The sequence below is a fragment of the Ursus americanus genome, chromosome 1 (assembly GCF_024610735.1).
Source record: "Ursus americanus isolate L20-20 chromosome 1, mUrsAme1.1.p, whole genome shotgun sequence".
Lineage (NCBI taxonomy): Eukaryota > Metazoa > Chordata > Mammalia > Carnivora > Ursidae > Ursus > Ursus americanus.
Window position 1 is genome coordinate 51,337,374 of NC_142127.1, and position 17,687 is coordinate 51,355,060.

Below are 17,687 nucleotides of genomic sequence, written 5' to 3' on the forward strand. Positions count from 1 at the left end.
TGTATAATGCAGGCCCCTGTATGTGTGCCATCTCGAGATGTGTAGGCCAGAAATAAACCACTCCCCCAAATCATCCGAACCCCAAAGTTTTATATGCGCGGAAGGCCGTGAAAGGTAAAAAAGAATTGTGAGTGAGGTACACAGGGTCCTCTCCAGCTTCCCAGTCACTGAGGGGGAGCGGCATTTCTAAACCATAGGTGTGGAACGGAGCGGGGCTAGGTCGGGTGCGATCCCGCGGGTTGAATCATTGCCGGCTACACCATCCACTGGAAGTGAGCAATAGCAGCCCTCTGCCTTTGAAACCTATTGTTGTTACTGTATCTCAAACCACAGCCAAATAACTTAAAATGGTAAGACAGTAGTTCATTTCTCACATCAAAAGCCAGGTCCAGTCCTTTTGACTCTTGAAATGATCAGTCATTAATCTGTAAAAATACTCCGTGCAGTTGGAAAGAAAGCCCTGAAGTCCAATTTCTCGAAAATTCAATTCAGAGTTCAATTAAAAATATCAATATTCTTCATTCTGAGAAACATCCTCCAAATAACTCTTTTGTTTCCAATTTTAATTAACAGAACAGCCCTAAAAAATTGTGCGTTCTGTTGCTTTACACGCCCATTAAGACACAGAAATCGACTGCAAGCGATGGGTACCATCCTTTTGGTGATGACTTTAAAATTCTCATCCTGGTCCCTTATCAGCACCTGAAGGAAGTGAAATCTGCGTCTTTATCTAACCTCTAAGGAAAGAGACCTTGTTTATTACCCACTCATTTCTGCAACATAACAGAACTCAGACTTGAAAAAGAATTTTCTTCTGTTTCAATATCTGGGTATGATAAAATGTCCATGGACCATTGTAGTCTTTTCTCTAGTTTTTTATCTTTAATCTGGATTATTTCTGTACGTGCACAAAGTCACTTTCTATGTCTTTTAATTCTATGACATAGAAATCAGAAACAATCTTTACAATCTCCGGAAGTGCTCAGTGAATACACTCCATGATGATTTGACGGACTCCCCCAAGATCTGCATCACACCGGCAGATACTCCTACTATCTATCAAAGATAAGGTGATAAACCTCTAGCTAAAGCTTATTACACAAGACTGTAGCTCTTCTGAATTCTTCTTAAGAATTACCATATGCAAAATAGGAATGTTTTCTTAGTGCAGCTTATTTTTCCTCCTTTGAAACCTGAGCTTTGTTTTCATTAAAAATTGTCATGTAATCCATGATGTGTCTGATTGCAAATAGTTTAGAAATACACGCGCAGGCCTGCACTCCGGGTACAAGGGGCTCATCTTATTTAAATGAAAACATGGCTCCTGTGCGAGAGCAATACCGAATTTTCACCCCAAATTGCATAAGCCTAGCATGTAAATGATGTGTAAATGAAGTGCTCCCTGAACAGGCATTAAATGAGCGTTAAGAGGAAAGACCGTAACAGTCCATCATTTCGATGGTCCCAGCCCGAAGGTGCTTGAGTCGCTTTGACACAACAGAGTGTGACAGCTTCATAGGCATTGTTTCAGGCTGCTGAATCCAAACTCAGTGGAAAGGAGGGAATAAAAATAGGCCCGAAGAGTCACTGACTGCTGGACCCCGGCCCTCCTCCGCCCCAGCCAACACAGTCCATCAGTTTTCCCGATTGGGCTCCCCAACTTGATCCACCGGAGGGCGGATTTTATGTAGTTTTGCTTTCAGTAAATAATGAGCAGTTGATATGGAAATAAGCCAAACAGTTCACTTTTTGTTTGAATCCAAACCCCGCAGTGTTTGTGAGGTGCTCCCCAAAAGATTAAGAAGTGTTGCCTGGAAGAGCTCAGAGGGAACAGTCTCTCCAGAGTGGCTGCTCCACACTTTGCCTCAGAGGCCGAAGGTGTGCAGGCTGAAAGCCTCATGATCGTCTTTGGCTGTGAGTGTTCAGAATGAAAATGTGTTGCCTTTTGATGGCCAAGGATTAATATCTATACCCATTTCCCCTTTAAAAGATAGGGAAATCCCCGTACAACAGTCCAACTCCGGTAATAACCCATCATTCATACAGGAAAATAGATCCAACGCTCTCTTGGGATCACCACACATCCCATGTGAGCACGGCAGGTACTCAAAATTGTGTTCCTCGAGTCAACCTTGGGTTATTTCTTAATTATCAAGGATGAATATTTAGTCTTCATCCACAAACTTTTATCCAATCCCCTGGCCTGCATTTGTACCCTGTCTAGCTGGAGGTGGGAGTGAAATCTGTGTCACAGAACACAGTATCGTCACTCAGTTCGTAAGAAAATTACTTGTCATTTGTCCTCATTAATATCATTCTCCACTCCCATCAACAGCCCACTGAATATTCTATTTCTCAGCTACATTGTTGAAGGAGTATGTTTTCGGTCTAAGAAGGAAATGAAATATCTAAGTGTTGGCATCAAAGAATATAGTTCCAGAAAATAAATAAATATACATATGTATACACATATACAACATTCACATATATATTTTTTTCTACACTCAGCATAGTGACCTGACCCCATATATTATTTTCCAAATAATCTTTTCTTTTCAAGAGTAAATCTGAATTTTTGTCATTTTTATGACATTTCTTTTTAATATGTGACTACAATAATGTAATTTAACCTTTTCTTAATATTTAGCGTTGACTTTAGAAATGCAAGTTAACGTTCTCTCTTGTAACACAGTGGTGCTCTCGGGGCCTATTAATGTACATAGAACGCCCTTTTTTTGTTACACGAAAGACTTTGATTTGGGGGGAGGAGTGTCTGTTTGGGGTTACCTCTTCACCTGCAGGATTTCTGTCTCCTCAACCCAGAGAATGAGAGATGATCACTTCTCCCTGCTGTCAGGTGTCTGCCTCTAACACTCTTCTTCCCTCCTCACCCCAAACCCTTCCACTTTCTGCTTCTGAAATGCTTGTTAGAATGGCTCAAACACTCATTTTGTCATTCTACAAGCATTTAATGAGGCTCTACTATGTGCCAGGCACTCCTAGAGACAGCATAGAACCTGATTCTTGTAGGCCCCATAGCTGGTGGGTGCACAAAGACATCAGTCAAGGGATCACAGAAATAAATGCAACATCACCTCTTAGGAATGAGGGGGCTATGGTGCAAGAGACCCTAGAAGTATCAGGGAGGCCAGAGAAGCCTTCCCTGTGTAAGCGATGGTTGAGCTGATCTAATGCCCTTCCATGAGGAAGGGCAGGAAGAGCATTCCCAGCAGAGGGAAACACATGCAAAAGCCCTGTGGTCAAAGAGAATGAAGGGACTCCATGACATGGGATCCTCATGGCCGAGACCCAGGCCTTTTGGTATCCACTCCTAGAGCAAAGGAGGTATAAGTGGATGGGGGACAGGTGACAACAAATTTTGCATTTTGAAAGCACTACCTTGGCTGCCGAGTGGAGGACGGTTGGATGTGGGCAAGTGTGTGCGGTACAATAGCAGAACGTGGCACCATCCAGTGATTGTGGCTTGGACTGAGGCAGGAGTTCTCAGTGTGGGCTCTGCAGACATCTGTGAACTTGGGTGGGGAAACAAGCGCTTCTTTATTTCCACCAACTTCGGAATGAAATTTAGTATTTCCTTCCATGATAGATATAGGCAACACACCATAGCAGTATCAGCAGCACCTGGGACCGCAACCGAGAGGACTCTCAGGTCTTTGCAGATCACATCACAGTTGCTGCAGACATATCAAGATATCACTTATGCCCATCACTACTGGAAAATTACTGTAGTTGTCAGGCCTGCCACGAGATCGTGTTACGTCAGGTATTAATAAAGGAGCACATATATTATTATAACTCAATTTTTAAAATATTCTGATAACTGTATTTTTATATAATCAGTTTCCTTTGTAATCATATATATTTTATTTAATGAATTTAAGTCTTATTCTAAAAAGGGACCCATAGCTTTACCAGACTGCTAAAGGTTTCCATTGCACAAAATAAGTGAAGGACTCCTGTGGGTGAAGTGGGGTAGACAGTTTGAGAGCTATTTGGGAGGTCAGCGTGGCACGACCTGGAAGGGATGAGCTGGGATGATGGAAGACGCCTGATAGTTCCTAGGGGTCTGGTTCATGCAAGAGGGTGGACGGGGAAGCTCTAGTGTCTCACTCAAGACAGAAAATACTAGACGATCACAGGAACAACTATGGAAAAGGGCAAGGGATTTTGTTAATGGACTTGGGGGCATCACATTTAGCCACTTTTTTCTTACTTTTTGGGTCTCCACAAAGTTGTAGCTGAGAAATATTGGTAAATTAGGTGTCACCATAAACAGACATACACAAAAATATAAACAGAAATGCTTATCAAGAAAATTACAAGTTTCAGGGGCGCCTGGGTGGCACAGCGGTTAAGCGTCTGCCTTCGGCTCAGGGCGTGATCCCGGCGTTATGGGATCGAGCCCCACATCAGGCTCCTCTGCTATGAGCCTGTTTCTTCCTCTCCCACTCCCCCTGTTTGTGTTCCCTCTCTCTCTGGCTGTCTCTATCTCTGTCAAATAAATAAATAAAATCTTTAAAAAAAAAATTACAAGTTTCAGGGCTCCTGGGTGGTTCAGTCGGTTGGGTGGCTGCCTTCAGCTCAGGTCATGATCCTGGGGTCCCGGGATCAAGCCCTGCATTGGGCTCCCTGCTTAGTGGGGAGTCTGCTTCTCCTTCTCCCTCCCCTCTTGTGCTCTATTTCTCTCTCTCAAATAAATCAATAAAATCTTTTTAAAAATCACAAGTTTCTATTCACAAAACAGTTTCCAGCTACAAAGTATTTTTAATATTAACAGATGAAACAGTTATCCAAAAAACATCTGCCATTTCCTCTATATTCTAAGACTGTTTTTCAGAGGATCGAATTTCTTTTCCTGAAGGACAGTTTTTATTAAAACCTGTGGTTAAGCAATGGATGTCTTCCTTCTCTGGGTCCAGATCTCCATTCTATTAAGATCAAAAATTCTATTGCAGCTCCTTCAAAAAATCAGAAACAGCATCAACCCAAATACCGTCATTATTTCTATTTCTACACATGAACAACATATTGACTTTGCCAAAACAATTAAACAAACTTAAATCATGAGTCACTAGCCAGACAGTTCCCTGATGACTTCATCCAAGCCTCCTGCCAGCTATCCCATCAGGCATCTGTTGAATTCTGGGCAAGGGGAGGGTTGCAAACAGAGGAGTTTAGATTCGGCGTATGTCTCCATTCCTGTTTACCTTCAAAGTTGTATAAACCTTCTAAACATGAATGCATTCAGAATGAAGCTTTAAATGTGAAAGTCAGATGATCCAAGCATGGTTTGCCCTTGGCTCTGCAGAACTTGATAGAAATTTTCTCATTTTCTACCGTTTCCCTTTCGCCTGTGGAAAGAACACGTCAGACGAGAATCAATTCAAAAGGCAGTAGACAGTGGTGGAGAACAGTGGTTTTCCTTGCACCTGTCATTCTCAGGTGCACATGCACATTGTGCCAGCATTAGGACTCTTGTCATGATGTTTTTCTTTTCATTTTCTTTTTTTAGCCATGCACCAGGCTCCAGCCCTTTCCTGCAGAAAAATCTCAAAGAAATCAAAACCTTCCTTGTCAAGCAAACTATGATTTACCATACGCTGAATGAAATCCATTTCAGTTGTCCTGCCTTCAAATTTCCAGAACTTAATACAAAAGGTAAATGTTTTATTTGCCTAATGAACCTGTTCAATATTCTATTATTACAGCTGATCACGGGCTCAAGACAAAACAAAAATTTTTTCAAGAGTATTACCTGCTATCCTAGGCTGCTTCTTGGGAGAGTCAGTTCTCTGCAGGAGAAAGCATTTCAACAAAAAACTTTTGCATCAAACTGGTTAGTTTTCAAAGAAAATTCCAAATTAAAGTCTGCTTGGAAGACTGGGCTTCCTGGCAGTGGGATGAGCTTAGCCAGGTGGCTAGCCACCTTTCTCAAACATTCTTTTCTAATTTCCTATTATACAAGTGATACAGAGTAAAATGTTGAAGTAAGAAGTCAGAAAAAAATAATGTGGTCTGCTTGTAAATATCTGCCTCAGGCAGAGAATGTGATCTACATTCTAGGGTAGAGAAGGCATATTTGCTTAGCTTGTTTATCTAAGAAAGCCAAACAAAATGTGCATGTGTTAGAACTCTTTGAATGGTTGACTGCAAAGCCTCAAAACACAAACCAGCAAAAAAGAGAAAGTGTTTCTCGTTGTCTGATACCAGAGCCCAAGAAGAGAGGTGTCTCACAAATAACTGGACCAGGCCCCCCAACGCTGTCGAAGATCTCTTTCTCCTCCCTCTCTCCCCCCCCTTCTCTCTGCTTCTCTCTGATGGCTGACTTCATTCTCGCAAGTCACCCTTACCTACCTGGCTGGAACCAGAGCTACCTACAGTTTGTACATTTGCAAATTCCCAGCATCAAGGCAAGAGAGTAAAGAACATCTTCTTCCCTCCGACGGCTTCTGTTTTCATAAATACCATGGAAACACAAGATCAGTCTAGTTCAGGACACGTGCCCCCTTCTTAGACCAACCACCGTTTCCAGGGAATAGTGTCCTGTGATTGGCCCAGCTCCTGCCAGCTTGCTGTCCCGTGACAAGCACAATGCCAGGGAGGTGAGGCCAAATTTAAGAAGTGCAACCTCCTTTAAAATCATATATTAGGGGCACCTGGGTGGCTCGGCCATTAAGCATCTGCCTTTGGCTCAGTCATGATCCCCAGGTCCTGGGATCGAGCCCCGCATCAGGCTCCCTGCTCAATGGGAAGCCTGCTTCTCCCTCTCCCACTCCCCCTGCTTGTGTTCCCTCTCTTGCTGTCTCTCTCTCTGTTAAATAAATAAATAAAATCTTTAAAAAAAATAAAATAAAATAAAATCATATGTTAGACCAGGAACTTCCCGAAATACAGCCTCAGAAGGAAAGGAAAGTGCTACATAAACAAAATAATAAATGCTCGCTCCATTGCTGCAGCGATCGTGACTCTCCAGTCTTTACCAGGGGAGGTTTTGCCCCGGTGTGACACTTCAGATGCCAGAGATCAACAGAAGTTATTTTATATCAAAGGCCTTATTTCTGCAAAATAAAATTATAATCGTGTGAATCATTAATAATGATGCCACATGGAAAAGAATAATTCTAGAGGGTAGGGAAATGGGGAGATGTTGGTCAGAGAGTACAAAGTTTCGATTATGCATTTCCAACTATGAATAAGTCCTGGAAAACTCCTGTACAGCATAGTGACTAGTTAATAATACTGTACCATGTACTTGAAATTTACTAAGAGAGTAGATCTTAAATGTTCTAACCACACACACACAAAAGGCAATTACGTGAGGGGATGGATATGTTAATTAGCTTGATTGTGATGGTCGTTTTACAATATATGCATATATCAAAACATCGTGTTGTACACCTTGAATATATTCAGTTTTTATTTATCAATCATACCTCAAGAAATCTAGAAAAAATAAATTAATATAGTTCATTGTTAGGTTTTTACACACACACACACACACAAAGGAATAATTTTATAGTGACATTAAGTGAAGTTTTTTTTTAAATTTCTAGCATTCTCTGAAATTCAAGTAGGTCTTTCAAAAGGTAAAACAAAACATTTAAGGGTTCTTTTTCTCATCATTTATAATAGGCTACATTAATAATTTTAGAGAGCCATTAATAATCTTGCCACATAAAAATAAATGTTCCAAAATTGTTCTAATTCAGCAGTGTCAGCAGTGCCCAGGACACTAAATGAAAGTACCATAAACACATGTTATTAGTGGAAATGGCTATTTCCTTCATCACACAGACATAACAGGGCAATAGTAGCAGCCAGTATGAAGATGATTTTTCCGCTCAGTGTTGGGCACCGCAACCAGCCGACACACAGGACTCTGACCCGTTACCACAGGCCAGTGACTTCACCGCTCTGGCCCATCCTCTCCCTGGCCACAAAATGGATAGGACTGGAGGAGATACACTTGAAGATGCTTTCCAGGTCTAAATATTATAATTCTAACAAAATAAGTTAACATAAGTGGGATGTAAAAGAGCCATTTGTTTAATCACTTGGAAGAAAGCCCGTTGTCAGCCTCTCCTTTATGGAATGTTTCCCCGCCCCTTGCCACCCTCTGGGTTGGGTGCTACCCTCTGGGCTGTGCGTCACCCTCTGGGCCGTGCGCCACCCTCTGGGCTGGGCGTCAGGGGCGCTGGAAGAGTACATTGCAGTCCTTGCCCTCAAGGAGGACACGGGCTTGGGGTGCAGAGGGGAGCCCGGCGTGCAAACAGATCATTAGAACGCAATGTCCCAGGGCTCTGGGAGAGGAGCCGGGAGGAGCGGGGAGGAAGTGACTAACCACCCGGGAGACGCCTGACAGAGGAGGTGCTGTTCAGGATGAGCTTGGAAAGGTGAGTTCAATAGATCATCTGTGCAGATGGCCACGTCTGAGGGAAGAAAAGCTGGGCAGGGGAGAAAGCAAGTGCCAAAGGAGCCCAGAGTGTTCCGAGAAAGGAAGTCTGGAGAGTGGACGGTATGGGGACTTCCCTTGGTGGGAAGAGCCACTGAAGGGCTTCACACAAGAGTTAGGCAGGCTCAGATCCGCCCTGCAGAAATTCCCTGGGAGCAGTGTGGAGGGTAGGGTAAGGGAAAAGAGCCTGAGGGCGGGGACCCTGAGCCATCGGGAAGCTCCCCGCAGGAATAGCCGAGCCAGCGGAGAAGGTCTGGGTTAAGGTGGGGCCAAGGGAGAGACAGGGCAGGTGCTCCTGAACCATGAACTACATTATTTTTATCGTGTTGGGGACCTTCTTAATTTTAGTACCTAGGGGCCCCTGAATTGAACTGACAAAGGACAGATGAACAGGAAAAAAGTCACATGACTTTTGTTAATATTTACATGCACAGGAGAAAAGAACTGAAACTCAAAAGAGCAGTTAGACCCAGAGGCTCGTGTGCCATTTTATGAAGACAAAGGGCTTTGAGCTTCACAGGGGAATAAATCATGGGGAAGTAACCGGGAAATATATAGGGGGACTAATGGAAGACAAGATTTTCCTAAGGTCTGTTTACGCAGGCTTAATCCGGTGTCAGCTCCCTCTCCTACTCTTCCCTTCCTGGTGGGACGAGAGGGCGCCTCCAAAAAGGGAAATTCATGCCCCACTTTTAGGCAGATAAAGGGAGGGCAGAGAACTCCCCCTGCATCTGTGGATTCTCACGGCCTTCGGCTCAAAAGGCTCCTTACGCCAAATCTGCACACATTCGGGCAACATATGGGGTGGCTTGGAGTTTAACCTCACCGAGCCTCACCTTCCTCACCTCCAAAATGAGGATAAAATTTCACAGATTTGCAGCTAAAATAAAATGAACAATCCACTTAAGCCACTCAAGACAATGTTAAGTGCTCAGCACACGCAGCTCCCCGTCACTTTTGTCACCGCACACCGCTCTCCAGCTCTCCCCGAGGGCACAGGGCCGGGCTGGCTGGTGCACCCAGCCTTGCCGTGAGGCCGGTGCAGGCTGGAGCTCAGTGGGCAAGGGAACCCGGAGGAGTCAAAAGTAGAAAAAGCCAGAAAGTGAGGGCGTAAGTACCCTTTGGGTACCAAGGGTCAAAGCTACACAAGCTAGAATCTGTCACCTGCGTTAAGGCCCTAGTGGGGAGGCAGCATTGAGAATCAAAGGCAAGGAGGGCGAGAAGACGCGGAGACTGAGTAGGAAGCCAAAGGCAAGGTTTCAAGCAAGGAGAGAAGGTCCAGAACTGCTGCTGTGGACAGGGCTGAAGAGCCCAGGGTGTGGGTGGCCCCAATGAGTCACCTTGGTTTAAAAAACAGGATGGATGGGAGCAGTGACCTTGACTACCTCCCACTAGTGACCTTGAGAACACCTCCCAACAAAAGACTGAAGAACCTTCTTGTGAAGAATTCTCTCCACTCTCCAGAAAAACAACATTAAGCCTTCTCCCCTAACCTTCCAGGTAAAGGGACGACATTCAGTCCTCATTGTTCTTCCCATCCAACACTGAAGCTACAAGGGAAGAGATTATTGAACAAAATAAGAAGTTTTAACTGATTCCTTATTCTAAATGTTTTTCCTGTTTTAATCTCTTGCCCCACAACTCCATGAGGTAAACACTGTCATCATCCCCATTTGACAGATGAGCAAGAAGAGGCTTAGCGTTGGTGAGTAACCTGGGTGAGGTCATCTAGCCAGAAAGATCCTGGCTGTGTGAGGCAGGGGCGCCCCCTGAACCACCCGCTCTGCTGCCTCGGCTGGAGCAAGATGCCAGGTGGGGCAGAGGTGGGGGGCGTGAGGGAGACGTCGCTTCCTCTGAGACTGGAGGGACCATGAGCAAGGTTAAAGAACTTGGCGGGGGGAGCAGGGCAGTGGCGCTCGGGAAATTCATAGTCTATTTTCTCTGAAAAGCCAAGCTTGGTTTGTGTGAAAAAGTAAGAAGTGGGGCGATAGTGGGGAAACCTGAAGCCTCCCAGGAGGAGCCCAGGACCCTGAAAGCCTGGGAGAAGGGGTGGCAGTGGGCGCTGCCCTAATAAAGACTGAGCCTTCCCAGAACAGGGGCTGCTTCTAAAGTCAGGAAGCCCCGGAGGCCTTTCTTTAACAAGACCCAGCCCCAGAGCTCTGGTCTCCGCCAGTGCTGATTTGGGGCTCCAGTACAATATTCACGGGGCCCCGTTGTAATGCCTGCCCGTGGAGAAGGCACGTACTAGAACCTGGCTATTTATCACGTGGCCCCAATTCCGCAGCAGCAGCACCTAGGAGTGGACTCTGGCCCCCCCTCGATGCACTGAGTCCGAATCTGCACGTCAAGTGGACCCCAGGGGACTCGCGTGCACCCTTGAGGGTGACAGCACTGCTCCCGGAGGCAGAATAGCCAGCCCCAGCGCTGCAGTTTGAGCCCAAAGCCAAGGGTCTACTACTATCTCATTACCATAGTTCTCACCGAGACGCAGATCTCTGGAGAAAGAGAAGTGTTGGAGCCTGGGTCAGCAATGCCGGGCATGGTCTAGGTATCAAAGTCCAGAGAAAGGTGGAATGGGACAGCTCCCCAGGGCTCCCTGAAAGGAGCAGAAAGCAGAGCTGAGTGCGTTGCGTTTGTGCAGGAGAGTGGTCCTGTCACATATCCTGTGGCCTAGGGGGCAGTGTTCCCCAGCCACCACCCCACCACCACCACCACCATCCAGTCCTTACTGAGCGGCCACTGTGAGCCAGGTATTCTCCTAGCTGCTGGGAAAACCACAACAAACAGAACAGGCAAAAATCACCATGTCCAAGAAGCTTTCATTCTAATGAGGAAAGAAAATAAATCAATGAAGTGAAAATATACTAGATGCTGGATGTTTTAAGTACTATGGAGGAAGATTAAGTAGAAAGAGGTAGAGACACTCTCAGTGGTAGTCTGCACTTTCAGATAGTGGGGCCCGTGTAGACCTCTCTGAGAATGTAACATTAAGTCAAGACCAAAAGAAGGTGAGCATGCAAGCTAGACAGTTATCTGGGGGAAGAGCATAGCAGACAGAATAAACAGCCAGTGCAAGGGCCCTGGGGCAGGAGTGGGCTTGGCTTGCTTGAGAAACAAGGAGCCATCTATGGCTGGAGAGGAATAAACAAGAGGAGTAGGACAGTTGGTCAGAGACTCAGCACAGAAGCGGATCCTGTAAAGCCTTACAGAACACGGAATTTTTACTTTTACCATGAGTGAGCCGGGGCCTCGCAAGCAGGGGTGTGGTGTGGTCTGCCTCACGTTATAGCAGGACGGCTCCAGCTGCTCTGTCAAGGATAGGCAGGAGCAGGGAGCGCAGTTCGGAGGCTGCCGAGGGAGTCCAGCCGAGAGATGGTAGGGACCTGGAGCTGGGTGGCAGTGGCAGCAGTGGTGAGGAGAGGCTGGATTCTGGATAGCGAGTGAAGGTAGAGCCAAGAGGATTTCCTGTGGGAGGACTGCAGGGGTTTTGGCCTGAGTAACTGGAAAGATGGAGCTGCCACCATCGACAACGGGGAAGACCGCAGGCAGAGCAGGCCAAACAAAAGAATCTGGAGCCACAGTGCATGGTGCAAAGCGCTCAAGGAAAAACATGTGTCATGGTTTCATTTCATGTGTTCTGGGAGCGAGTGGTTTTTAGTTTTAGTTGGAAAAAGTAGTTAGGTGTTCCCTTCACCCCCACTTTAAAGGATAAACGAAAATATCAAATTACCGAGTCCTTGCCAAATGTCAACAGTGAGCTGGTACCAAATGCATCTGGGCTGGTCCATAGCCCTGAGCACAAACAGTGACGTTCCATCGCAATGGAAACCGGACTGGGCTTACCCACGGGCTCTGGTTAGTACTGTCGGTCACGCTTCCGGGCACTGGCCTGGCCTCCATCTTGATTCTCTCAGAAGGAACCTTTAGTTCATGCCACTTGGTGCTTGGCTTCTTCAGTCACCGCTGAGAAGTGCCTCAGAAGAAGGAGCAGCGATGGGGCCAGGAGAAGACCTGTCTAGGGCGCAATGTGGCCAGGCTTGACTGGCAGTTGGTGACCTCTCTTTTCCTTCTGGCTGTTGAGATCGAATTGACCTATCACCTCGTGTAAGTTTAAGGTGTACGAGGTTATAATTTGATAGATGTATCCATTGTGAAACATTTACCACAATAACACAAACTTCACCTCACATGGTTACCATTTTGTTGTTGTTGTCATTATGGTAAGAACAGTAAAGCTCTACTCTCATTGCAACTTCCAAGTCTGCAATACGGTATTGTCACCGTGCTACACATTACACATCCCTGGGGCTTAGTCATCTCATATCTGAAAGTTTGTACCCTTTGACCAACATCTCCCCATTTCCCCGACCCCCTGGGCCCTGGCAACATCATTCTACCCTTTCTATAGTTCGTCGTTTTTAGATTCCATGTGTAAATGAGGTCATATGACATTTGTCTTTCTCTGTCCGATTTATATCACTTGGCCTCAAGTTCCACCCATGTCATCACAAATGGCAGGATTTCCTTCTTTTCTATGGCTGAATAATATTCCATGGTGTACATATGCCTCACTTTCTTATCAGTTGACCATCGGTGGACCCTTGGGCTGTCTCATGTCTTTGCTCTTGTGAATAACGCTCAGTGAACAGGGGCTGCAGATATCTCTTCAGGATAGTGATTTCATCTCCTTTTATATACCCGGAAGTGGAACTGCTGGATCACAGGGTAGTCCTATTTTTAATTTTTTGAGGAAACTCCATACTGTTTTCCATAGGGGCTGTACCAGTTTGCATTCCCACCAACAGTGCATAAGGGTTCCTTGTCCTGTCCTCCACATCCTTGCCAGCACTTGCCAGCTCCTTTCTTTCTTTTCTTTTTTCTTTCTTTTTTTTTTTTTTTGATAATGGCCATTCTAGCAGGTGTGAGGTGACATCCCATTGTGATTTCGATTTGCATCGCACCGATAATGAGTGATGTTGAGCGCCTCTTCATGGGTCTGTTGGCCACCTGGATGTCTTCTTTGGAGAAATGTCTATTCAAGTCCTCTGCTCATTTTTAATTAAATGAGTTCTGTTTTGTTTTAATTTTGATTACGGGGGGGTTGCTACAGTATTGTATGAGTTCCTTATGTATTTTGGATATTAATCCCTTGTCAGATACAAGGTTTGCAAATATTTTATCCCATTCCCCATAGGTTGCCTTTTCATCCTTTTGATTATTTCTTTTGCTGTGCAGAAGCTTTTCAGTTTGGTGTAGTCCCACTTGTTGATTTTTGCTTTTGTACTTGTGCTTTCGGTGTCATCTCCAAAAAAAACCATTGCCAAGACTGATGTCCATGATCTTTTCCCTTACGTTCCTTCTAGGAGTTTTACAGTTTCCATTCTTATGGGTAAGTCCTTAATTCACTTTGAGTTAATTTTTGTGCATGGCGCCAGGAGGGGTCCAAATTTCATTCTTTTGCATGTAGATATCCAGTTTTTCCAACATTAGGAAAATTGAAGAGACTATCCCTTCCCCATCGCGTATTCTTGGCAGCTGGGGATCTCTTTATTAAACCTTTATGAAAATCAGCAAGGAATATGCCAAGACCACCCGACGTGTCGAATCTGGTTGTCCTCTTAAAAAAAAAAAATCAGTGACTTTATACACAGCCTTCTGAAGAACATTTGGCTATCATGCCGTTTCAGCACTGAGATCCTCAAAAATCGTCAATTTAATGATTTTAGAGAAGATAAAACGAGTGGACAGACGAGCTGGAGCTGCACAGCCCGAGGGGCTGAGCTGACACAGACTCCCACGCTCCTGAGTCCCATCACAGCCGAGCGAGCAGTGCCTCGTGGTGCAGGCCGCTGCAGGCCCGGAGTCCACTAGACCTTGTAAGAAAAACAATTTGAAGCTGTTTCTTATACCAAGAATTGAAATTATATTTGATAGGGATTGTGTAGCTTTCTCTGGAAACATCCTACATTCCTAATTATTATTTTGCCCCGTGAGATTATGGCATAGCTTCTACCCCCGGAGCACGATCTGGAGTGGCCATACTCGCAGCATCTTCTCCACTGGGCTGCTCAGATTCTGTGGGTTTGTGGGTTTTGTCAGTGCCACGATGCGAGAAGGGTTGAGAACTTTCCCATTATGTTTTATATCTTATTTTTTTTAACAACCTGAAAATATATCAATGTTGGTGACCCCTGCTTTCCAGCCCAGCAACCCTTTGACGATCTTTCATGTTTCTTGGAAAGTTTGACCGACGGTCATCTTAGAGCCAGCCTGCACGCCAACGGCAGAGGAAAGAGGCTCAGTGAGGCACGCTGTGAGAAGAAAGAGAGCGTCCCCTCATGGGCGTCAGCCTCACAGTGCTGTGAGCCTGAGAGGAATACTCAGGCTCTCTGTAGAAAGTAGCAACTTGACACCCTTTTGACCGTGATGCATTCCCTCACGGTGAATGTTTAAAGTTGCTCTGAAACTCTGAAATACCTGTATTCTTTCTCGAAGTCTTTCTTTCCTTGCCTCACGTCCACTTTTTAAAAGCTTCTATATACTATTTTTTTTAAATCTTAAGAATAAGGTGTGTGCAAGGCTGGCATGAAAGATGTACTCAATAAATATGTGAGGAAAGAATTATTATAGCTTAAGTCTATAAAGTTGTTTGGGACGCCTGGGTGGCTCAGTTAGGTAAGTGTCTGCCTTCGGCTCAGGTCCTGATCCCAGGATCCTGGGATCGAGTTCTGCGTCAGGCTCCCTACTTGGCAGAGAGCCTGCTTCTCCCTCTGCCTCTGCCTCTCCCCTGCTTGTGCTCTCTCTCTCTGTCAAATAAATAAATAAAATCTAAAAAAAAAAAAAGAAGCGATCACATTCATTATCAGCTTGAACTGAATGTTACAGAGGAATTTCCTTAGTAGAAAAAAAATAGTAAATGGGTTCATTCAGCAAAATGAAACAAGTATTTGCTAAATAGTTACCTTTAAAAAAGAATGGATTCACTGGCACTAAGTTCACCAGGTACCATCAATGCATTACCATTAACATAATATGATGAGATATATAGAATATTTGCTGAATAATCCACCAAACCACCCAAATGGTAGCCTGTCTCGATCACTGCTTTTTTTACCCAAGGATAACACAGACTACATTGAAATTACCATAGCATTTGGAAAATCGGCAAAACCTTCCAGCTAGACACGCGCAACCGGAAATTAGATGAACTTCCGCACCTCGTACTACTATGCACTCTCATGGGATTTCGATTGTACACAGAGCATTTGATTTCTTTGAAGAGTTACTTACTTGAAGATTTCATCTCGGCTCTTATATTTAAGTTTCTCCTCTACTTCTTTATTTTGGGGGGGAGCAGAAATGAGAGGGCCGCAGAGTGCCAGGTCACGTGGTTATGCAATCATCTTAACCCAAAATAACTTAAACAATGGAATCTTCATAAAAATAGGCCTTCGTCGCTCTTCATACTCTGAACAAGCATTCACACACACAACCGGAAAAGACAAATACTTTAGTGCCTTACAAATCAACTGTGTGGGTTTCCGGGAGTATCCACCAAAAACAATACCATAGGAATTATTCTAGCCTGGATTCCTGTCCTTTTAACACACAAACACACCATGAATTTATGCCACCTGCCAAACGGCCAGTCTGATGCCTGTCAGTGAGCCTCTGGGAATACTCTACTGTCTTTATAAGCGCACATTCCTACCGCTTACCCATCCCCCCATCTGTTCTGTATTGTCAGAGATTATGCTAAACTGTCCCTTAAGACGTCACACTTCCAGCACTGCCCAGAACCAAAGCTGCATGCCTTGTGAAGCCTCACTACTCTTTGACTGCGGTGCCCAGAACACCTCTCAAGTCTCAGGCCCCTTGCGGTTGGGCATGGCTACGTGACTGTCCTGGCTATGAGAAGAAGGGAGTGTCACTTCTGGGATCTTCCAGGGCACTGAGAAAGCACCGTATTCCAGATGGTGCAGCTACACGGCAGGGGGCCTCCGTTATCATGGGTTTTGAGTGTGTGGAGCAGAGCCCCCTGCCAATTTGCGGGGCGCATGTAACAAGCGCCAGAAATGACGGTGGCTGGGTTAAACCACTGAGCTCTGGCATCACGTGCTTCTACGGCGTCCTGATGGGTCTAATGACTTGAGCTGGCATTGCTTCTGAGCCATCTGGGCCAGCTATTCCCCTGTAAACGTTCTGCCCATTCTCCAGCCAGCCGTACTTTCCAACCCTGGGGAAGGACACCTAAATTCAGCTGCCAGGTCCCAGAACTCCTCCAGGAGGTGACTTCCACCTCCTGAAACACCCCTTCTTCTGGCCCCCGGGGCACACCTCCCAAGGCCTTCCCAGGCATATTCCTGGGCGTTCCGGGAAGGTAACTACCGCCAAGACGAGCTTGCAGGATCCTCTCCTGGGAAGCTCGGTGCGGCCTCCAGCTAGCCCCCTCAGGCGACTCTCCTGGTTTAGTGGCCTCCTGGCTCCTCTCCAACCCACTCCATGAATTCAATTCACAGCTCGTTTTTTCTTTCTAAAAAGCAGACCCAGAATCGCCTCAGGACTTGGAGAGGCTACTTGGAGAAATACACTGGTATTTCTGCATTCTCTCTCTCCTCTACGGTAGAAGGAATCAGCCACTGGGGACTGAGAGCCTGAGGCCGAGAGCCGAAGTGTGGCCCCGCGGTCACAAGGGTGGCCGCGTGCATCGCCCCGCCACCCCGGCTCGGTTCCGGGCAGACGCTGCAGCTGCGCTCGGGGCGCCCACTTCGCAGCCAGGGCTGCCCTGCCTGTCGAGCCTGCGCCCTCCTGTGACTTCTGGATTTGCTCTGACTCCGCACAAAGGGCCGGGGGCGGGGCGGGGGGGGACAGTATTTGTTTCTATTCAATTTCAAGCAGATGACAAAGACGACTCAGTCCTGGAAAACAAGAGGAGTCGCACTGTCGGGCTCCCACCCGCGCGCTCCCGCCGTCGCGCCGCTGAACCGAGCCCCGCGGGCCGACCGGGCTCCCGGGCTCCCCGCGCATCGGCGCTGTCTCAGCGGACGCCCGCGGGCCGCCCTCCAGAGCTGCTTCGCCCGTCCTCCTTTCCGCCGCCGCTCGCACGACGACTGCGGTTCGGAGCTGGGAGCTCCTAGGGCTACCTCCGTGTTCCCGGGGGAGCCCAGGGCCAAGGGGGGACTGAGAAGGCCCAGGCTCCCAGGTCTCTCCAGCC